This window comes from Lactuca serriola, chromosome 4, assembly GCF_051521515.1.
Source record: "Lactuca serriola cultivar US96UC23 chromosome 4, Lser_US96UC23_V15, whole genome shotgun sequence".
NCBI classification, from domain to species: Eukaryota; Viridiplantae; Streptophyta; class Magnoliopsida; order Asterales; family Asteraceae; genus Lactuca; species Lactuca serriola.
In genome coordinates this window covers 28782431-28807994 of record NC_136411.1, presented here as the reverse complement: position 1 = coordinate 28807994, position 25564 = coordinate 28782431, and the positions used below count along the sequence as shown (strand labels likewise).

The following is a 25564-nucleotide window of genomic DNA, read 5'->3' as shown; positions in this document are numbered from 1 at the left end:
AATTCGATTTTTAGTTAATAATTTAACATAACATCACATACAACAAAAACCAATCAAGGCTCTGATACCACTGATGGGTTTTGGCCATAAGAACATCCTATGTGCTCATGCAAACCCTAATGTTTGGATCTAGGTTTCTCTATTGTACATGCAATTCATCCAAGATTTTAAACCCTAGATCTAGCATACAATTAATCATATTAACTTATGAATGGGGTTTAGATCTTACCTTGATTGTTATGTAGCAATAACAATCTTAAATCCTCATTGTAATGAATTTAGAAAGCTTAGAGTCACAAGTGTCACTCCTCTAATGGCTCACAAACACCAAAAGCAAGAGGATGAAGAATAAGGAGAAAGGAGGCTGCCTAAAAACGTCCAGAAACCCTAATGGAACTCTTATCCACGTTTTTGGGGCTTAAGGGTACTATATATACATGTAGGCTATTAGGGTTTTCAACTAGGAAACCCTAATTTGACTGCTTAACCCCTAAGCAGCCCATGGACCCTTTTAGAAAATCCCTTGGACATTTTCCAATGGGTTTCCCCATAGAATTCGTCCAACCTATTATTCCAAGGTGATCCATAGCCCAAATGCAATTATCTTATCATTACAGTTCCAGTCCCTTAAGTTTAATTAATCTCTTTTACCCACAAAATTAATTAACAATTAATTCTTGACTAATATTAATTAAACAATATGGTTTCTCCTTTAATATATTATTCTCATAATATATTAATAAATCATAATTAATCTTCTCTCTCCATAATTCATCATATCAAGTTGCTTTGGTGAAGGCAACCCAAAAGGACCATGCATCATTGGGTCAAGTACATACCAAAATAGTTATGGACTTAGACACTAATCCAACAGTATTCTCATTAAATATATGCAATTTGCCGAGCGATTCTCATTTTAATTTATATTCTCACAATGACAGTTCGGTTAGCGACACTCGCGTCATCATCAAAATATAAACAAAATGTGTGTTTTCATGGGTAGCACATGACTCACGTTTTCAATTTACGTACAACAAGAATTTTGTTTTATTACATGATTAATACTTTTAATCTTGAAACAAAATCCAATTTTAACCCTTTCAGTAACTACACTCTCAAAATACAAAAAGGCGTAAAGGGCGGTAAGCGTAAAGCATTTTAAAAACATACCTCATTAGGAATCGAAAAAACCTCCTTACACCTTGTATTAGAGTAATAGAATGGATAAGCCTAGTCTTGATTCGATGACAATGTTTTTATTAACATGTGAGGACACATGTGATATAATTGCAATATGTATAGTAGGATTACACCATATAGTAAATTTATAACCTTGTTTTTCTAATTGAATTCTCATATTAAATAAAGTTCATTCACATTTTAATTCATGTTTAAATAATATTCAAATATAAATTCCAATTAAATAATATTTCAAATTAATTACCAAACTCGAATATTCAGATTTAAACAATTAAAATAATATTTCAAAATAGTACCAGTTGTCCCCCCCCTGAGTGACAGGTGTACCACTTAGAGCGTCGCTCTTGGCAGCCCTGCACCAATGGTAGGTAGCTACGTGCGGAGCATGATCTACCAACCAGAAGTCGTCTGTCCCTACAAAACCTGAAAAAGTAAAAGATATGGTCGGGGTTCTTCCCCCCCACCCCCCCCCCCCCCCCCCGATTCTAGGTATAAAGGGTATCTTCTCCTCCAAGAAAAGGGACCAAGATCCAACTCAACTCTTTGTCTCATACTTTCACACCCTCTCATCAGAACCTCGAACTGACTTGATCGTCGGAGCATCGTTCTGGGAGAACCTCCCGGATGACGACTGACAGTCTTATTTTCTTTGTTGTGATTCTTAGGCCCCCTTTTTCTATCCCTCACGGAGTAGGAATCAAGTCTGAGACATATTACAACAGTTGGCGCCATCTGTACGTACACCCAGTACGACACAACCCGATAAACAACACTATATGTCTATCACGAAAAACACAAAGCTCACAACACCACAAAATGATAGCACCGGTTCCACCAGGAAAACGACATCAGCTAGCAAACTTGGTTGTCTAGCACCAAACATTCAGCCGAAAAGCGCCATCATAGAATTTACGGAGAGTATGAAGTCCCCGCCAACCAGCTTTATAGTCAACAAAAAGCCGACATCAGAAAAACAGCATCACCAGCATGGAGTGTTTATGATCAACACACCATACAAGAAACGTGAGCGACACCAGGTAGACCACAACGTCAAATCTATGACACGACAAGTCAACAACATCAACTTCTCCACCGACGACCTGAAACTGCAGAGTTGGAAGCCCAAAGAATCGCTCCTCATAACCGTGTGCATACACCATAAACAAATCCATCAAGTCTACATAGATAATGGAAGTAGCACATACATCCTGTACGAACATTGTTTCTGGAAACTACCAAAGTCCTGGAAAGCGGAATTGAAGCCCCTGACCGGAGGACCCCTGTTCGACTTCAAGGGACATAGTGTTGGGTTTTGAGCATTCTAACACTCCTAAGTGTACATGCAACTCTAATAAACCTTGGATCTATGTTTTCTCTAAAATACATGGAAATAATAATTTCCAAGGTTTACATCTTAACTAGCATGGCATGAAGAACTAGAATCATAAAACACTAGAAGAATGACATACCTTTTGATACTGATTGACTGCTTGGAGTTTGAGAGCCTAGCACCAATAATGTGAATGCCTCAAGTGGAATCACAAATCACCACAAACTTGGAAAAACCTTGAGAGAATAATATGCTATGTAGAAATCAGCCACCACAAAGTCTCACATAACTAGTTGCCATTTCGTGCAATATGTGCATCTTTATATAGTGTGGAGGATTAGGGTAAACCCTAATAACCCATGTCTTTTCCTTTCTAAGGATCCATGTGTTAAAAGCTCCATGGATCATCCATGGACCCCCATGCATGCTTAGCCCATTCCTAATGAGTTTAAGCCCACATTATATAAAATGAAATAGCCCATGTTTAATTATTCTTCCTTTTAATCACTAAATTAATTCATAATTAATTTAAGACTAAACCTAATTAAATAACATGACTTCATATTAATATATTATAACTTATAATATATTAATAAATCATAAACATACTATTCTTGTAAGATTGTCCATATAAATTGTTCGGGTGAAGTGCAACCCAAATGGACCATGCCGGGTAGGGTCAAGGATATACCAAATAAGTTATGGACTTAGACACCTTATCCAACAGTCTCCCACTTGGATAAGTCTACTAATTGTATTTGCGTATATGACTTCAGGAACCAACCAATAATCCTAGCTCTCGAAAACTCTGTTGAACTATGAAGCGCCATTTTAGATAAGTGATCATATTATCCTCTGTTCTCATGATATCATCCAAACAAATACATGGAGCAACGTCATACTTATTGTCCAGCAGTTTGTTTCCCGATTTCCGATTTGTTTGACAAAGAACTAAATTGAACACATCAATTAGGTTCTGACCGGGCCCAGTACATAGGTCAAAACAAACTCATCGAGGGGCCCAGATATCGCTTCTATTTCTAGAAGGAATAGATAAACTTCGACTCATATGCTTGTTCTACTACTTGTTGAATTGTACACAAAGGCACGTTTTATAACATCAAGCTACTGATGCGTTTTCGTGCAATTAATGCACAACCAACTCATAGGCAACAACTCATATCTCTAGGTTTGAAGACTTATATGATATTACCGTCTCACGATCACTCGAGATAAATTCCATGAAGTGATACAAGTGAGCGTGGGTTAAGTCCAATACTCATAACTTATGAGCACTCATGAATGTTGTAGCAACCATTGCTATATCTAAACACATTTAGCCATCTACAAACTCGATTCATGACAGTCTTAATTCATACCTACTTCCAACATATGAGCGACTGTGGAGTGTTTAAATAACTTATTCATTCGAAAGAATAACCTAGCTATTCTGGAAGTCAAAACATGCAAAGTGAAACACAATAATAATTGAATCCAATATGGTCTCAGAACCCTTTTGAATATAAATAGAACCACCTTTTATTTATCACCATATTGATTACACATTATTCATTGTATAATGTTTCAAATAATCAACTTAATACTTGAATAAAACAACAGTCGTCCCATGCACCTAACATGTACACTTTGTTTTTCTAAACAGTAGTTATGCCATACTCCAAGTATGCACACTATGTTTGTCTATGATCTTTACTTTTGTGAAATAGATCATTTGAACATGATTCCAATGATGCTCATTTCACAATCCCAAATCCTTATTGTAAATGTAAGAATTCCTAATTCCTACCATTCACCAAAAACTGTTAGATTTTAAACTTTTATCCAATGTTCCTCTTGTAACGATTATGCACATAGTCACAAAACTTTTCAACAGTCATTACAAAGTATTCCAAAGGAGATCAACTCTATGGAAATGAAGTCTCATATTCAAAGTACATTGATTTGAACATCCTTCTTGCATTAAGGTTTTCTAATCTTACACGGATTGAATAACTTCCACCTATGGAGACATTTCCATAGTCCCATTTTGACTATCACTTCTAAACAAGAGTTGCCTCTTTTAAGAAAATGTCAATATGGTCCTGTAAAAATTAACACTATACTTCCAAATGTCCCTAAGCAACCAATCTTTGGCAAACCTCAGATTGTCCTCGACAATTGCTTAATCACTTTAGTCATATCCAGTTCTAGACTTTTCACTTCTAAATGCCCTAAGCATTTGGAAAATTTAGAAAGGATGAATATTATAGCACATGAAATCGATCCTATATCCGAAGCATATGGGACACGATTCATGATGTCTCACATCAAGACATGATACTAGACCAATCTTTTGCTACAATATTTTTTATTTACCATGTTTTCAAAATTTAACTATGAAGGGGATTCCGTAATCATAATCGAATTTTGATAACGCAATATATATAGAATTTCTTTAAGTTGAACCATTCCAACATAAAATATATATCATTGACTAAAGATGATTAAAATCTTAATCTAAGCTTTTAGAAATGAATTGAAGTATAATTTCCTCTCCCTTAATTATAGCAAAACGATTTTTCAACCCCTGCAACTTCACGAATTGAAACTTTTGTTTTTCTATAATTAACATTGCTAGATTGCAATAATAATAATCATAATTATCATGCTCCCACTAACATGATGATTATTAGCATAACACTTATGCTCCCACTAGCTTTGACATGTATTCAGAAATCGGTTGGACTTCTAAAATTTAGATTCATACACCTTTCCGTAGACAACTCACATGTGTGTCTAAGCAATTTCAAGAACTATGAAAAGGGATGTCGTAATCATAGTCTTAATTGTTTAGACCTTTGCCATTTCTCACAAGTCCATGTTAGTGTGCCGGTTAACCACACACGCTCCACTAACGACTTTTGAAAATGCAAATAACACAAATGCTATCTACTTAAAATCGACTTAGTGAAAGCGTTTCCTCACCATCATTCTCATGAATTGGAGAGAAACCTTATGACACTTAGATTTTATGGTGTATGAGTTCCTACCCATGTGAATTTGTCAAAACCATAATAACAAGACAAGGTTAGTGACAAATTCATCCTTACATGGATTGAACTTGTTAAACCTTAATTTCTTGTCACCTGGTAGCACAAGTCCCACTAATGCTTCCAAGCTGTTATGCTCACAATTTAGAACTAACAGAACTCATATGCATAGTCAACTTAATTGGCAAAAGAATTGTGTCAACATGATAGGTTACAAACCTCAAGTCATGTGCTAGTGATAAAACATAGGTTTTACTCTTGATTTAAATCTTGAAACTCTTTCAGGATCTTTAAGGCTCCCACTGTCCTCTTGACATATAAGTTTCCCTAGTCAAGGACCATTCCCTGAAAAAACAAATATTCAAGGGATAGTGTGGATTCTTATCAAGACTAACACTTCACACAATTGGTCTTGGTTGGTCTTTATCTTATCCAAGACATCACAACTTACCAATTTAAAATGTACAAGAGTAGAAAACATTTTACACTACATTTGATAAGTGTTTTAAACCTTACTTTATGTCACTCAATGTTACAATCCTGAACTATAACTCTAAGAATTGTTTTGGAACGAAGTATGATTCATCTTCTTGATTTTAACCATTCCAATAATTCATGACCCCTCTTCTTAGTCATAACAATGCACTAAGATGTCCTTAGAGTATGAATTTGTACTCTCCCATCTTTTCAGATTTGAGAAACTTTTATCTCTCTGCCATATTTGATTCTTCTCATCCGTTCTGCTATACATTAAAACCTTTTCAATATTACAAAATTATACTTAAACTTGCAGGTATAACCATACTTACTAAACTTTAGTAAATCATGACGAATCGATCTTTGTGGTGGACCATGACCAACACACACCCAGTGTACCCGATCCCTTTAGTCCTATCCTTGTTCACATAAGGAATTAGTCTTAATTTTCCAAAGATGAAAATTCTCATCCGTCATACAATACAGCTTGTATGATTCCAAGTTTCGGTCCAATTGAAACTTGGGTGATGAGAACCTTTCCTCATTTGGTAAATTCTGACACTACCACAAACGAAAGAATCAAATCCACTTTCCAATATTGCTATTACTGGAAACATATACGCAACAATTTTTCACAAATGCCATTCTTAGGATATTTTTAAAATAAATAAAATTAAAACCCCCCTTTTTTATTTTAAAAAACTTTGTGGAAAAACTTATCCTTACAATCCATATGAAAACCTTGTTGTTATCTATTCCTAAGTAATATATCATAACTCTCAAGCAATAGCTCAAAATTCTGATCACCGAACCATGCGATCGAAACCCATCTTCGCAATCATAATCATCATATACTTCCTTTAAGCTTCCTATCTTTTCTTTGATTCTTAAAAACATCAACATGTGTCCCACTCACATTATGTAATAAGAATCTCCAAATATGAACTTAATAGAGTTAGACAGTGGACTTTAACTGAAGTAGAGTCAAACTTCTTGACTTGATCAATCTTATGATCTTTCAGGTAAATATGGCAGCTTCGCAATTAGTGTCCCTCCCTTTGGCAATAAAGCATATGGACCCTTTGGTAATGGGACATGAGACTATCTCAGACTTAGCCTTTTTCTTTACCATTTGGTCAACCGAATTGACTATGGTCGATCCCTTTCCATTGGGAAGAGAAATCCTTTTTCTAGATCTCCAATGCTACCATTATCAATGTCCATTTAAGGTTTAGGAAGTTGATCTTCTAACAAAATTTTCTTTACTAGTGTTCCAAATCATTGCTGATTCCACAGCACCAAGCAAATAGATAAGATCATTAAGGGTCATGTCATAGTCTGTCTCATAGTAGTCCCAAAGGGACTCACTATGTTACCAAGAAAGTGATTGAACATCCAACTTTCACAAGACTTTGACACCCAACTCTCTCGGCTTGTCAATATGTGACTTTATCTCCAAGATGTGAGCACACATAGACTATGCTTGCCAATAGGGCTTAAGTGACCTTAAACTTGTGGGTTAGGGAGAATAAATAGAGGAGGTGGAGGAAGAGAAGCATGATGTTGAGGGACATCATCTTTAAGAGGAAAGCTTGTCCCAAGAGATTTGGGAAGATCATAGTTGTCTAAACCAAACCTCTATAATGGGAGATAATCAAGTTAGTTGATTCAAAATCCTTAATATAACACCCAATATGATATATTAAGGCTAGGACCCAACACAATATTTTATAACTTGGAAGAGGGATGTCGTAATCCAAGCTATAAAATATTTGAAGGTAAGCGAATGACGATTCACCAATTTCCACCATGAAAAACGAAATAATTTATTAGGTTTTTATTGGATTTGAAACTCCTAGATCTTTTGAGATTCATTGAACTTTTCAATGGCATGTTTTAATCTCGATTGTGCCCTCTCAAGTTTTGTGACTGGGATGCCGAGGATCACAAAACAAGGTGTGAATAACCATGCAAATTCACTTGGTACCCTTAATATTATCTCCTAATCAATGTGTCAGTTAACCACACACGCTCCACCAATCTATGATAAACATTAAGTCACCTTTTGTGATCCTTACTAGTACAAGTTAGTGTGCCGGTTAACCACACACGCTCCACCAACGACTTGGTAAGGTACAAAGTGTGAATTTCATGGGTTAGCACCATGTTCACATTTTTCCTAAAGTAACTATGATTGGGAATTAAAAAAATATTTAGTTACTTTATAATAATCATTACACTTTTAATGAAAATTTAAAGTCATTGTCCTACGCGTTCGGCTAACGACCCTCCACCGATCAAGGAAGCGGTGGGTGAGAGTGGACACCCATTAAGCTGTCATTTTATAGGCAACAACCTTATACCCCCCTTATAGACTGGCTTCATGAATGAGGCCTACTAATGGTAAAACGACTTAATCTTATACATATATATATATATATATATATATATATATATATATATATATATATATTAACAATTAGTCTTATAATAGTATAAGGGTTGAATTTTAACTTTTAAAACTCTAAGGGTTTGGAATTAAAGTTTGTGAGAGACTTTGCAAATTCCAAAACTTGAGGGCAAGTTTTGAACAATTCATAAACTTTGGGATATTCATCACTTATGAGTTTTAATTAAGTGTTAAAACTTTTAATAAAGAGTCTCTTGGAAATCCATAACTTGAGGACAAGTTATGGAGTCCATAAAAACATTTATTAGAAAAAACTCTTCAAAAGTGTAACTTATGACTTCTTAAAAAAACAGTTAAAAGAAAAACTTTTGGAATTCCATAACTTGAGGACAAGTTATGGAATTCCAAAAGTTTTTCTTTTAACTGTTTTTTTAAGAAGTCATAAGTTACACTTTTGAAGAGTTTTTTCTAATAAATGTTTTTATGGACTCCATAACTTGTCCTCAAGTTATGGACCAATTTCATTCAATGTCATAAAGATCAAGAATTATACTATCAAATAATTTTCACATAATTCCTATGATCTATCAAAACTCATAAGTTCATGAACATTCATAATCAACAACTTTCAAGAATCATATAAGCAAATATAAACTTGAAACTTTGCTTATAACTTTGAAATTGGTCCACCATCATCATTACCACATCAAAAACAGGTTTTATAAGTTCAAAACAGTTTAAGGTAATGATTCTAGACCCATTCTAGCACCAAAATTCGAAAATCTGCACTCAGGTCTGCCAACTCGTCGAGTGCATGAACTGACTCGGCGAGTTGGTTGCATATACACATGGACTCGGCAAGTTCCATGAAGGAATCGGCAAGTCAGCTGTGCAGAATGTAGTTTTTCGACATTTTTCAGCAATTTGCATCAAGTATTCAAGAAAACAAGCCTAGGCTCTGATACCACTGTTGCGTTTTGAGCATTCTAACACTCCTAAGTGTACATGCAACCCTAATAAACCTTGGATCTATGTTTTCTCTAAAATATAAGAACTAGAATCATAAAACACTAGAAGAATGACATACCTTTTTGATAGTGATTGATTTCTTGGAGTTTGAGAGCCTAACACCAATAATGTGAATGCCTCAAGTGGAATCACAAATCACCACAAACTTGGAAAAACCTTGAGAGAATAATATGCTATGTAGAAATCGGCCACCACAAAGTTTCACATAACTAGTTGCCATTTCTTGCAATATGTGCATCTTTATATAGTGTGGAGGATTAGGGTAAACCCTAATAACCCATGTCTTTTCCTTTCTAAGGATCCATGGGTTAAAAGCTCCATGGATCATCCATGGACCCCCATGCATGCTTAGCCCATTCCTAATGAATTTAAGCCCACATTATATAAAATGCAATATCCCATGTTTAATTAGTCTTCCTTTTAATCATTAAATTAATTTAAGACTAAAACTAATTAAATAACATGACTTCATATTAATATATTATAGCTGATAATATATTAATAAATCATAAACATACTATTCTCATAAGATTATCCATATAAATTGTTTGGGTGAAGTGCAACCCAAATGGACCATGTTGGGTCGAGTCAAGTACATACTAAATAAGTTATGGACTTAGACACCTTATCCAACACATAGCCTATGGCCACTTGGAACAATACACATCCCATTAACTTTAGTCAGCCACGACGGAAGAGAGAGTAGGACAAGAACAATTGAATTCTTCGTAATACACCATCCAACGGAACAAAACATACTGCTAGGGCGCCCGTCACTCTTCGAGTTGCAAGCTGTGCAGTCTATAGTTCACGGCACACTAAAATTTAGTACACGATTCAGCTCAGCTACCATAGTCGCTGACACCCCACACATGCAGACATGCCACCAAATAATGGCGGTATCTGACCTGATGAGCGCTCCTAAGAAATCTAAAGAAGACCACCCACTAGAAAAACACGTAATACACGGCGAACACCCTGAACAGGAAATAAAAATCAGAGCTGACCTACTGGCGGAAACCAAAGTTCAACTAGTCATGTTGCTAACACGCTTCGTCGGGGTATTCCCATTGCAGCCCGCAGACATGACCAGAGTAGACCGAACAATCATCGAACACAGCCTAAACATTCTCCCGGGCAGTGCTCCGGTAAAGCAAAAAATGAGGGGGCAAGCGAGTGATAGAAACAAGGAAATCAATGACGAGGTTGTGAAGCTTGTAAACGCATGCATCCTTCGAGAAGCAATTATTCTTACATGGATCGCAAAACCGGTAATGGTAAAGAAACATGACGGCTCGTGGCAAATGTGCGTCGATTATTTCGACCTGACAATACATGCCCAAAACCCTACTACCCCCTCCCGAAAATAAACTAAAAGGTCGAATCTTTGTGGGGGCTTTTAACTCAAATGTTTTATTGATGCCTACAATGGCTATCACCAAGTCCAGATGCGTAGGGAGGACGAGGAAAAGACGACTTTCCACACCGATTGGGGAAAGTTCTGCTATCGTTAAAATGCCATTCAGTCTTAAAACGTCGGCATGACATACTAGTGCCAGATGTATAAAGTATTCATGGAGAAAAGCAGAAAGAATGTGGAAGTATATGTCGACGACATGGTCATTAAAAGCCGCAGTGAAGCAACATTGCTCCAAGACGTCGAGGAGACCCTCCAGACCCAGGCGCGAGCACAGATGAAACTCAACCTGGGAAAATGCACTTTCAGAGCAGAAGAAGGCCAGTTCCTGGGATATCGGATAAATAAAGAAGGGATCAAACTAAACCAAGTCAAAATTCAGGAATTTCTGGATTCCAAAACCCCACACAGCATGAAAGGGTTCCACGAAATCAACGGGAGGTTGAACGCGTTGGGAAGGTTCATCGCCATATCAGCAGAGAAAGCACTACCACTATTCCACACCCTCAAAGGGTGTGTCAACAACAGTCACTTCAAATGGATGAACGAATCAAATGCACCTTTCTAATGCCTAAAGGAAGCCCTTCGCCAGCTACTAACAATGGCGAGCCCCCCTCCCAAGAGAAACCCTACAAATATACCTCGCAACGGCCGATGAATCCATTTCATCGGTACTAATGGTAGAAAGAAACAAGAAGCAGTTACCAATACATTTTGTAAGCAGGGTATTACAAGGCCCCGAAATCAACTCCCTAGTCATGGAAAAAAATAGTGTTGGCCCAAATCTATACGATTAAACGCATGCAACGTTATTTTCAAGCATATAAAATCGAAGTGCTGACCAGCTTCCGAATAAAATAGGTCCTACTAAGACTTGAAAAGTCAGGACGTCTAGCGAAATAGGCGATAGAACTGGGCGAGCACGACATAGATTACCGCCCCCATAATAGTATCAAGGCGCAAGCACTAGCAGACTTTTTGGTAGAAATACCAGATGCACTTAGAGGAATACTAAGGCCCTACCAGCAGATCTGCTAGAGCCCGACGTAAGCAAAGAAATATGGGAACTGCACACCGAAGACTCAACAAGTAAGGAGGGCTCAGGTGCATATGCCTTGTCCTCAAAAACCCTAAGGGAGACGAAATTGCATATGCCTTGAGATTCGACTTTAAAGTTTCGAACAACAAGGCGGAGTACGAAGCGCTTCTCGCAAGCCTCCGATTGGCACAAGAATTCGGCGCAAAACATCTCCGGTTTTTTAACAATTCACTATTGATAACCAACCAGGTTAATGGCACTTACGAAGCCACAGATCGAAGAATGCAAAAATACCTGGAAAAGACACGACAGTTGGTGCATTCGTTCAAAAGCTTCGAAATCAAACAAATACCCAGATGGACAACACAATGGCTGACACTCTTAGCAAGCTGGTCTCAGCGTCCTTTGACCACCTAATCAAGAAGGTACTAGTAGAGGTCCTGGGAGAAAGGAGCATCAACAACAAACGAGTCGATGCCATCTCCGAATCGTGGGACTGGACGAAGCCATACCTAGACTATCTACGTCACAGGGTCCTTCCAGATGATCTGGAAGAGGCCAATCAGATAAAAATCAAGGCCCCCTATTTCGCCATAAAAGGCATGCAATTGTACAAGAGAGGCTACCTAGCACCTTGGCTCAGATGCATCTCGCAAGAGGAAGGCCAAGCTCTCCTAGAAGAGAGCCAGTCGGGAGAAGTCAGACCACATGAGGGAGTACGGGAACTCACGGGCAAGATACTATGTTTAGGGGTGTATTGGCCCAACGTATACAAAGACGCGACAAGGGTTAGAAGGAAATGCGTGGAATGCCAGGCGTTTGCCACTTTATAGAATCAGCCTGCAGAAACCATGAACAGCATCAGTAGCCCATGGCCATTCTACCGATGGGGCATCGACACCGTGGGACCGTTCCCAACGGCTCCAGGGGATTGAAGTTCCTGATGGTCGTGGCCGACTACTTCAGAAAATGGATCGAGGCGGAACCCCTAGCCACGGTTACGGGTAGGCATATGATCCGTTTTATGTAGAAAAACATCCTAATCTAGTTCGGCACCCCCACGGTCCTAATAAGAGACAATGGCTCACAGTTCGAGGGAAACCCCTTCAAAGAATGGTGCGAGGAAAAGTGGATCCATCGCCACTTTACTTTGGTCGCACACCCTCAGGCACACAGCTAGACCGATGTATCAAACAGGACCATCGTTAATGGACTCAAGAAACGCCTGATGAAAACAAAAGGGGCCTGGACAGAAGAGTTACTAACAGTACTGTAGTCATACCGTAGCACCACGAGGTTAGAAAGAAGGGAGATACCCTTCAGCCTAACTTATGGATGGAAGCGGTTCCCCCACTCGGGATTCTGAGTGAATCGTTGAGGGTAACCGGCTTCAATGAAGGCTTGAATGAGGACGAACGACAACATGACCTGGACATGTTAGAAGAAAAACGCCAAGCTGCTCGACCGCGACAAGTGGCCTACAAAGCTCGTAAATAAAACTTTTACAGCAAATGGGTACGCGTAAAGAACTTCTTGGTAGGAGAATGGGTGCTGAGGAAGAACGAGGCAAACCACTCGGAGCCACTAGGAAAGCTAAGTGTAACCTGGGAAGGACCCTACAAAATAGTAGGGGTGCATCGAGACGGAGCATACATGTTGGAAGCACAAGACGGGAGACCGATACCCCGAACATGGAACCCAAACAACTAGCAAAGGGCATAACTAAAGGAATGGGTAATGACGCTCAGACCTCCGGCCTAAAAGCCACACTTTAGACAAACATTTTTCATGAAGATGTTTAAGTTGTCCTTCGAACTTTCCGATTAATAAGGTTTCACGACATACTAGACTAACCTTACTATTCAATCTACACACACGCGTATGTAAAGCACAAATACAAACTCATAAAACAAAAATGAGGGGTGCACGAACGTGCTAAATGACAACACAGGCTGATCACCCACATCGTCTGAGCAAAACAACCCAAAAACATGCAACCACAAACCTCAAAAAGAGATGACCCCCCTATGTATACATCGGTTTAAACAAGCAAGAAAGCCTCTAGGATTTTCAACCAAACGTGCCTAAAGGGTCCGAAGGATCATAACCTTCCCCTGACAATTAGGCACATACAAGTCTAGGGAGCCTCGAAGTGACGACCTCGACTCACCTTAAGCGACCACAAAAGAAAGTCAATTGGCCGCTCACTTAAGAGCCAAAAGCAAGGCCTATAGAATACTCTTCGGGGAGACCCCTAACCAAACATATATATATATATATATATATATATATATATATATATATATATAAGCTCGTAAGAACAGACAAACATTAGTGATGAAGAAACAGCAAGTGAAAATACAACAACATTCTACACAGTACATAAAAAGAGAGATGAAACAACAAACATACAAAAATAAAATGTGAATTAACCCTAGCGAGGTAGACTCGAAGCAGTTCCTCCAACACCACTGACTGGCAGGCGTTCCTACTCTTCAGAGCACAATTGGCGAAGATTAGCAAGGCCGAGCTCACCCAAATGGAAGTAGGACGCGAAATCCGTCTACGCAAAAGCCCTAATGGCAGCATGCATTGCATCAATAGATTGTGCCACATCATTTGGATCAGATGAGCCAGGGCTATTACCAATTGACTGCGTGTGTTCCACCTACTTTCCATTCTCTACATTAGCGGCCACACACACGGCCTTCACACGACGAATCCCAAGCGCGAATTCACGGCTCTTAACAAAACGATCCACCACCCGAACCACTACCTTCTAGAAAACCCACACAAAATCAGCCTCCAAGCTTTTCCTCCTCGAGACCTCAGAAGTGAGTTGATCGTCTCGTAGTGCAAACGCTCCACCAATGATTCTTTCTCCGATATCAAATTTTGGACCTGCTGGGATAAGAGATCTCCCTCCCCATCTAGGGTTGCCACCTGAGCTTCAAGAACAGTCTTTTCCCATGACATCACGAGGTAGCGCTCATCAAACTTGCGTCGCTCCTCTTTGAGAAGCCAAACCTTTTCCGTAAGCTCGTCACGCCCGGATTTAACAGCAGCCATCTCCAATTAGCCCTAATGTATCGAAGACGACCAACAACCGCCACCAAGTAGGGAGAAACCTGAGCAGCAACATATTGAAGATCATTCGCCATGTGATAATAAGAAAGAGCATCAAAAGCATCCATGGTAGCCGGGGGAAATGCATGTTAGAACCATTCACGGCCAGGTCCTGTTCCGACAAAAGGGAACCGGGCGCGAGACTCCACCCGGGGAGATACATGCCAGTCGCACCCAAAGACGAATGACCCACTGCCGACGGGGCATCACCGGGAACAGAGGGAGGTACGAAGTAAGTGTCCATAACGCCTGGCTCCCCCGGCCGACGCAAATATGTTGTTTACACCACTTGCGAGTCATCAGTATCAACAATCTCAATAACAAAAGGGGACTTAGAAAAGAGAGGAACAATGTTGCTCTTCCGATGCAACCTGCGGCTGATAGAATTGCCACCGACATCTTCCTCGAGGGCAGAATCCACAGCATCAGATCGACGACGGGAGACAACTTTACCACTAGGCACACCTGATCCTCGAACCCCCGCCTCGACAGGAGGGACATCACGCTCAAAAATAGGGCCAACATTGACGGGAGCCAGCAGAGTCTCTACTAGAGGGACTTTGTGATACTATAGGTCCCGTTCAAAATCGCCCCGTAGCACTTTCTTAAGAGACAGAAACCTCTCGCTACCTGAAATGGCAAACAACGCAAAACCCCTTTTTTCTCAGCAATAGATACCAGTTACCAAGAAAAGGAAAGCAAAAGGAGGGAGAAAGGCAGGGGAACAGGTAACACTTACCGTCATTTTCCACATAAAACTGAGGCATCTTTCCACAAGACCGCTAAGCAGCACTCATTTCGGCCGCTACCAATACATAGTCTAGCCACTCTTTTCCGGTGAAACAAATTCCTCTTAACGTGCGAGCCACCGACAGACCGACCCCTGATAGTTGAGGAGCCTAGTCTGAAGTCATAGGCACGCGAGGATAGCCAGCCCCAACCAAGTCATTGTTAACCCACAACCATCAATCCTTCCAGTTCTTCTGAGGCGCTTTCTGGTTAACAATAAATGAATGTGTATTACGACATTGAGAGAAAGTGTGAACGCCCGAATAAGTAGACGAATTGAAGAAAGGATGGAATGTTTGAAGATGGGGAAGTACTCCCAATGCTCGAAACCTTAATTCAAACCCAACTATCTTGTTCACAACATTCAGAATCAAGTCGTGGATAGAGAAACCATATTCTTGCATAACCTCATCAAAGAAACCAGAAACGGGAAGCCAAAACCCGACCTATAAGATCGCCACCGAAATACCCACCATCCCGGCCGGAGGTTGATATATGGTAGATACTTCCGAAGGGCATTGAACTCCATGCTCCAGCATGAACCTAAATCAGAACTGAAGAGACTTTAACTCCTCGGGCATAGGAATAACTCCAAATCAAGTAGAGGCCATCAAGAACCAGAGAGAAAAAATATGGGTAAAAGAAGAAATGACAATAGAGGATGGGATGACAGATTACAAGAAGAGAAAGTGTATAACCACTTCTAAAAGTAGAGAACCCTTAAATAAAAAGAAAAAGGAAGAAAGAGAAGAAGAAAAGAGGAAACGAATGATGTTTCACCATAATGGATCTATTACACATTAGGGACCGTCCCACCAAATGCGTACCCTAAGCAAACGATGACCTCTACTAGCCTAGGGGACTTGTTGACGTAATAAGTAATATAACCATTATACTGTTTGAGCAAAGGCCACTGTGCGCCTAACATCGGGCCTCCGCTTGCGCCCTCTTCCTTGTGATCCCAAACTCATTTCTTGGCACCCAAGCATCGAAGCAAGAGTCAAGACAAAATAGTACCAGTCGTCCCCCTAAGTGACAGGTGTACTACTTAGAGTGTCGCTCCTGGCATCCCTGCACGAACGGTAGGTAGCTACGCATGGAGCACGATCTACCAATCAAAAGTCGTATGTCCCTGCCAGGCCGGAAAAAGTAAAAGATATGGTCGGGGGTTCTGTCCCCCTGATTTTAGGTATAAAAGGGTCTCTTCCCCTCCAAGAAAAGGGACCAAGATCCAACTTCAACTCTTTCCATCATACTTTCACACCCTCTCATCAGAACCTCAAACTGAATTGATCGTCGGAGCATCATTTTGGGACAACCTCCCGGACGACGACTGGCGGTCTTGTTTTCTTCGTTGTAATTCTCAGGCCCCCTTTTTCCATCCCTCACGGAGCAAGAATCGAGCTGGATACATATCACAACAATATGCATCTTAGAATCTATGTTTTACTAGTTATAACAACATATTTTAAAAACCTAACAAAAGAAGGAACAACTAACCTTAGCTGCTTGGTTGTAATCTTGTAATTTCCATCTCATTGATATGGATGCATGATCCAACGTAGCACCTCTCTATTGAAATTAGACCCACAACACCAAAACAAAAAAAGAAGAAACACAAAAACTAGGGTTTATTCGAAAATCACCAACCCTAGGATAGAGGTTGTGATTTTCATTCAAGGAGGGAGAGACAAAGTAAGGTTGGTTTTTGGAGAGGAATAAGAAGCCTCTAGGTTTTACCCTTAGTAGTCTATTTATAGGTAGTGGGTAGAATTCTAGAAGGGTACAAACACTTAGAGTTTATCCTTATCTGATTCAAACCTGTCTTATCCCTATCCCAAAGACACCAAAACCGTCCATATGAAGCGCTTCCAGATCTTCTGGATTAATCAAATTAACCCCTTTGATTAATTAATATTCAACCCCTTTAATTAGTTAAAACCTTTTAATTTATTACCAAAATAATTTATAATTAATTTATTAATTCCTTAATAAATTAACAACTTATATATCTCCATTTCTTTATGTTATTTGGTCATGAGACAACCCAAAAGACCCTTGTTGTTATTAGAAATATTATCAAAAACAATTAATGACATTGTATATGATCTCCAACAACCTTTTCCTACTTTAACAAATATATTCTCTATAGGAAAAACGTTATCCATAAGTGAATTTGGATTAGGTTTGTATTTTTGAGTTTAGTAACTTGCATCTCTAAAGTATTAAGAATGAACATGTTATAAAAATAGTAACTTGCCTCTATTAAGTAACACCATGGAATATTAACTCCTTCATAGATAAACATCTAGGAAGTTAGGAACCAATTTGGCATGTTCACTAACTTAGAGTTCACATAATAAATATTCATCAAGTTCGGTATTTTTAAACCTTATTTCTCATTGTAATAGCAATATAGGCAATATCAGTAGTATACAATGTATCTAAATGCTTAACCCCAATTTGTAATCAATGCATACCTATTTTCTCTAGATCCTTTCGATTATTTTTAATTGCTTATAGGTAATACCATTAGTATACAATGTATCCAAATGCTTAACCCCAATTTCTAATCAATGCATACCTCTTTTATGTAGATGTTTCTGATTATTTTTAATTACTCATGATACAAGGTCCTCAAAGTATATTAACTACAATTATTCAAACAAAACAATGATGATCAATATCATTTGACATTACATAGTTTCCAAATTAAATTTCTAACATTTAATAATCTCGTACACCAAAAATTCAAGAATGTTACATGTAGAACTCAAAAGGCAGAGGTCTGGGTGCACTTGCTCGTCAGAGACTTCATGGGGCAAGCAAAAACCGACGAAGCTCTAACAAATGCTCCTACACTTCCTGAAAACGTAAGGAACACCACTCAACCATCCCTTCATTTTGTCACTTTGTTTTCCCTAGGTCGTTAGAGCTGAGAAAACTCATGGGAACTACAAAATCAAAAAATTAGTGTTGGATGAGGGGGATAGGGCAGAGTGTGGTGGAAAAAATGATGTGGCTTAACCAATCATTTTTGAATAGAATACTGACTCTGCCCAATAGGAGTAATACGATACCACTTGATCACACCTCATCCCATCACAATTCAAATCTTAGTCTGAAATTCATGGTTGCGGGACTAAAACACAAACATTTTTCCTTCACTGGATTAATCGATAAACTCATCTTCATCTCTTCGTTGAGGATCTAGATTCATCTTCATCTTGATTTTACACCACCTAACCGCCTATCGTTGCCGAAAATAGATGAAAACAAGGTTCCAAACCATCATTGTCGGTTATATTACAGTATATTCTCGCCGTGTAAATGCAATGAGACTAAGATGTGTAAATTTGAAGTTATAGGTATAGGTTTGTTATAGTACTCTTCTTGCTGAATGTTTTTATTTTCTTATGTAAATCAGAAATCTATTGTGTTTGGTAGACAAGAAAGAAAGGATGGTGGTATAATGGAAGAATAGGTGAGAGTGAGGATTCACTAGAAAATATTTCAAGGTAAGTGGGAGGTGGTGATGAGTTTTTTGCGAGGAATGAAGGGTGCTAAGTTTTTTAGGTTATATGGTTATGAAGCCCCGACGAATAAAACATATTACAATCGATGTTACTGGGGGTCGTAGGAAGAGGATCGTGTTTGATGTGATATTAGCAATATATTAAAATAAACCTAATTCAAACATAGTTTTGAATTTATAAGACTTAATAATCCAAATTGACACGACAATATACATGATCATTAATGGTATAACTGTGGTAAGCAAGGGTATCGAACTTAAAGGGAACAGTAATGTATAACTAAGCAAGATCTAAACTAAATAAACTAAAGAGGATAATGATTTATATATATATATATATATATATATATATATATATATATAAATTCAAACAAATAATAATTAAACAATAATGACATAAAGTACAACTGTTTATATTTCAAATCACCTAATGATTACGATTGATTAATACGAAGTGCAATGTAAATTTGCAATCATCCATCGATTCCTAAATTAATTAAATCAAACATAATGTCGTTAATCATATATTTCTAGGTTATTTACAGCAGGGATAACATTCCTAGATTTATTCTATTAATTTGTATTATGAAAGACTGGATTGGTATAATTAGTCCCATTGGCCGTGGTAACCTCTCAAATTGCCTAACTCAATACCGCAATCATGACTATTAACACAATATTTCTATGTCTAAACTAAGGACGTCTCCGATAGACATATATGTCTACGCCTCAATTGGTCAAGTTTTGATCTCCTAATTATTAAATAAGCAGTTGATTTCAAGTAACATAACCCAAACTCAATTATAAGATCATGTACTCAGCTACATACACATAAAGTAACCAATATTAATACGCATGGATCTTTAATCAAACTTTCATATTAAATTGAATAACTACGGATATTACTTTCAAACAAAACAACATATCAGTTCATCAATATCTAAGCAAAAGTAATATGGTTTAGGCCATAATTAACACTAAAGAGATAAGAAAGCCTAAAATAATAATGCTAAACATAATGAAAGCAAACCAAAATTAATCTTCTAAGATCGGTTACTTTGATGTTACTCTTCTGCTTCGATCTTCTGGACTTTAATTTGCTTGTTTTCTTCTATATTCTTCAAACATATATTGTTTTGGACAATCAAGAGCTCTATTTATAGCATTGTAAAACCGATATAAATTGCAGCATGAAGTAGTAAAATTAATATATATCTTCAAAATCATCAGAATATTCTTCATATCGAAATTTCAACTGTCTTACTTAGTCAAATAGTCAGAAAATTATATTCTATTTTTGCCATTTTCATCTTCTTTCTCATCAGTTGATCATTTCAGTTGTAAACTATAAATATATAGCAAATTAGCAGTTTTTGTTGTATTTTACTAACAAAAATACTCATATAAATATATAAAATGTTCTTTAAAATATATATAATTTAGGGTATATCAGTAGGAAAAAAGGTTGTTTCTGTCATTCTAATATGTCGATTAGAGAGATAAAAAAAAGTGAAAATGGATGGAATGCTATCATATATATATATATATATATATATATATATATATATATACATATATATATATATATATATATATATATATATATATATATATATATATATATATATATGGCTAGGTTATTTTGTTTTTAACATTTATTGTGTGCTAGAATGCACCAATAGAAATTTAGTAAATTAAATAATTATTTAATTAAATAAATATAGATATTAAATGATTTCCATAATTATATGTATATTAAATGATATCCATAATTATAATTTTTTTTTATGAAAACTAATTAAATCCGTCGTTAATCTCAGCAATAACATTCTTTCAGAATGAATTCGCATCTAGGTATTTATATATGAGTTCGTATTTTGTTTCAGGACTCACTCGCTTAAAATACAATAAAGTTGCATGGAATATGAAGAACGAGAGTGTATTCTACTAGAATATACTCTCATTCTGCTGGAATACACTCTCATTCTTCTAGATATGAACTCATTCTGAAAGAATATTATTGTTGACATTAATCACGAATTTAATTAGTTTTCATAAAAATGAGTTATAAGTAAGGATAACATTTAATATACATATAATTAATACTAAATTCCTATTGGTGCATTCTAGCACACAATAGATGTGAAAAACATTTGAACCTACCTTTCTCTCTCTCTCTCTCTCTCTCTCTATATATATATATATATATATATATATATATATATATATATATATATATATATATCCTACCTAATAAATGAAAATAATTTTGCCACATGTCACTCTCTCATTAACTTTGACGCATGTCATTTTTTGGTATTTTTGATTAAATGTTGTTTCATTTGTCATTTTCTTATTTTTTTTTATCTTTTCTTAATTAACACATGATATTTACACATCAATTAATAGTTACTTTAATTAAAAATAACCAATAAATTACAATATTACTATTCATATAATATTTAATATGTTTCCTTTTAAATTTTAAATTTCAAATCTAAAATTTTAAATTTAAATAAATTTTTGTTTAAACTTTCATAATTAATTTTTTATTTTATCAAACCCGTATAACATACGGGTCTCACACCTAGTATATATATATATATATATATATATATATATATATATATATATATTGTTTAATTATTTTATTTTCTAAGATAATGATAATAAAAAAAAACAAAGAGAAAAAAGGGTAATGTTATTTTAGGCAAGGACTAACCTCATAACAAAACCGAAACCAAGCTCACAAACAACTCAAACCATATGAATCATGAGTATAATTTACTATATAAATAATTATATATAATACTGAAATATACGTCTTTCCTCATCTTATCTAGCTGATACATACCACTCCCATCAAAATCTTGAATATTATTTGTTGCTGATTTCGATAAAGACCAAGGGATGTCCAGATATGCATCATGAGAGAGAGAGAGAGAGAGAGAGAGAGAGAGAGAGAGAGAGAGAGAGAGAGAGAGAGAGAGAGAGAGAGAGAGAGAGAGAGAGAGAGAGAGAGAGAGAGAGAGAGAGAGAGAGAGAGAGATCCACTTGGCCATGGACCATGTTCGTAGACTTGGTCAGCCATCCATGAAGCATGGCTTAAAGGGGATGCACCAAAAACATCACTTGGTCCTCCTCTCTCACTCCCTCTAATGTATGCAATGCGTACATTCATGTTGCCCCATGATATCTATGTGTACATGTAGGTCATGCATATTTCTATATAGATTTGGATGTAATTATTGTACCTCATAATTATAGGACCCTCTACATCAATTGGCATAGGCCGTACGTGTTTCTGCTATAGCTACGAATTAATACCACTCAGTGTCATCTTTAATTGTACAAAATACAGGAAACGCATGGATTACTTCCTATACATGTTAAAATTGTTATTTTTAAGCCATACGAAATTAATTTCAAATATTTGCTCCCTCAAATAATATATGAACCTTCCTAGCAAGCTAACTAGTAGTATAGTATTTCTTACCTACAGATTGTTTGGCCTGGTTCTCCATATCTACGTGTTATCATATATACAAATATATCAAGTAGGACTTATTATATGACAACATGCACTTAAATTAATATTATCAAACACCATATGAAGATTTGAAATATCCCTATATATACTCAAACCTTCTCTAATATACGATCATACCCATTTCATAACATTTTTATTTCTCTCTCAAGAAACATCAAACCAACATCATTTATTTCCCTAAAAAATGGATACAAGTTGCACGGATGATCAAAGCACAACCACCGAAACCATCTCCACCGTTGCACCAACGGTTGTCACCCCACGGCAGCCGCCTGTGGAGACTAGCCTCTGCCGCGTCGGAAGCGGAGCTAGCGTGGTTCTTGACCCAGAAGGAGGGGTGGAAGCACAGTCGAGGAAGCTGCCGTCTTCAAGATTCAAAGGAGTCGTCCCACAGCCGAATGGTCGTTGGGGAGCTCAGATTTATGAGAAACACCAAAGGGTATGGCTTGGCACGTTTAACGAGGAAGATGAAGCTGCCATGGCGTATGACGTCGCCGTACAACGGTTTCGTGGCCGAGACGCCGTCACAAACCTCAAGCCACTTGAAGCCGACACAAAAGAAGCGAGCTTGGAAGCGAGTTTCTTGAGCCGCCATTCGAAAGCCGAGATCGTTGATATGCTGAGAAAACACACGTATAATGACGAACTGGAGCAAAGCAAAAGAAACTGCTGCATCGATAAACCCATTTCGGGAGCCGGGTTAAGTTGTTCATCCGGGTCGGGTTCCGTCATACCACGTGAACATCTCTTCCAAAAGACAGTCACCCCTAGCGATGTCGGCAAACTGAACCGACTCGTGATACCCAAACAACACGCAGAAAAACATTTCCCGGTTCAGAGAGGAAGTACTTCAAAAGGAGTTCTTTTACATTTCGAAGACAATGATTCAAAAGTATGGAGATTTCGTTACTCTTACTGGAACAGCAGTCAGAGCTACGTTTTAACCAAAGGGTGGAGCCGGTTTGTCAAAGAGAAAAACTTAAACGCCGGTGATAGTGTCAGCTTTCAGAGATCAACTGGACCGGAAAAGCAGCTGTACATAGACTGGAAAGCAAAAACCGGGTTGGATAATACCAACACACAGCCTATCCAACCGGTCAAACTTGTCAAACCGGTTCAGATGTTAAGATTATTCGGAGTTAACATTCCGAGTATCATTAACTGCAATGGCAAGAGAAGTCATGACACAGAAATGGATTTATTAGGGTTTGAGGATTGTAAGAAACAAAGACTTATCGATGCATTGTAACATTTTGCTATTCTTTAGGGGTATTTTAATTTAAAAAAAAAAAATATTGTGCAATTGTTTTGATCATGTGGGATGAAGCTGGAAAGAGGTGGGAATGGAATAGATGAGAATGCAAGTTGCAAAAGATTAAAGCTAAACATATTTGTTTTAGAGGAGAAAAGGGTGGTGTAGACCTAACAAAAATGACAATGTGTATCTAGAAACTGTAGATATAAAAACATTATGGATATCTTTCTACTTGTTTGAATGTATCATGCTATTGTTTATTTACTATTTAGTTTTTTGGTATAAAAATTTAAGAAGTAAATTAGTTTCATGTTATCTTTTATAAGGGAGACGTTTCAAAGAATAAGAAAATATAATAAATCTGAATAAGTTTTCTAATTATCATATCTATAATTTTGCTAAGATTTTACAATGTTATTTACTAAAAAAAAAACTAACATGATAATGTGTTTAAAATGTACAAATCCAACTATCACAATCATATTAATCACTAAAGATCGCTTAACATATTTGGTTCTTACATAATTCATTCTTAAATTTTTGTACTCTGAAAATACAATAATTAGTTTGTATTAAAACCAATGACAGAATAATACGAAAGCAGTTTTTTTCCTTTTTATAAATATAACAAATTATATTGTCATTTGAAAAAATAGAAAATATCTTCTAGTACATGCCTATATTTAGTATATGATCTATATTTCCTTTTTTTGGCATAGTAGTACAGCTGTGTTTTTGTGGTACAAGAGGGTACAATTACTCATTCTGTGTGGTGATCATTTAACAAACAAAAGCCCATAAAAATATAAAATACTTTTTTTTAGAAGAAAAAATCATACCCATTTTTTTAATGATTTATCCTAATATATATAGAGTAAATTACACGAATAGTCTATGTGGTTTGGGTAATTTATATGTTTGGTCTCTAATTTATTTTTTTAACTCGGAAGATCTATCTTGTTTATTTTTGTTGCGTAGTTGGTCTCTGTCTTACCTAAAAAAGACTATTATGCTATTATTTATTTCTTTTTTTAATTAACTTTATTAATGTATTTATTTTCTTTTATTATTTTATATTTATGATTAATCTAATACTCAGTCTTCAATCCAATTCCTGTTTGCCGGAGTCCTAATCCATTCATCGTTCATCCTTGATCTCATACCTCACTTCTTGCTGCCTATCTGAGCCACCATGGGGTCACGTTCTCCATCTCCGACCACCACCTTCTCCGGGAGCCTCTCTGTCCCATACCATTGTTGCCTCCTATCAACCCTAACCATCTCTCTATATGGGTAAATTACGCGAATGGTCCCTGTGGTTTACGGCTGTTCACTATTTAGTTATAACCGAATTGTC

The 25564-nt window shown here is 37.1% G+C and overlaps 1 pseudogene; it reads left to right on the top strand.

Annotated features, from left to right (window-relative positions):
* The first annotated feature begins 23016 nt into the window (after nt 1–23016).
* On the top strand, nt 23017–24452 carry LOC145101257 (AP2/ERF and B3 domain-containing transcription factor RAV1 pseudogene; annotated as a pseudogene).
* Nucleotides 24453–25564: the final 1112 nt, after the last annotated feature.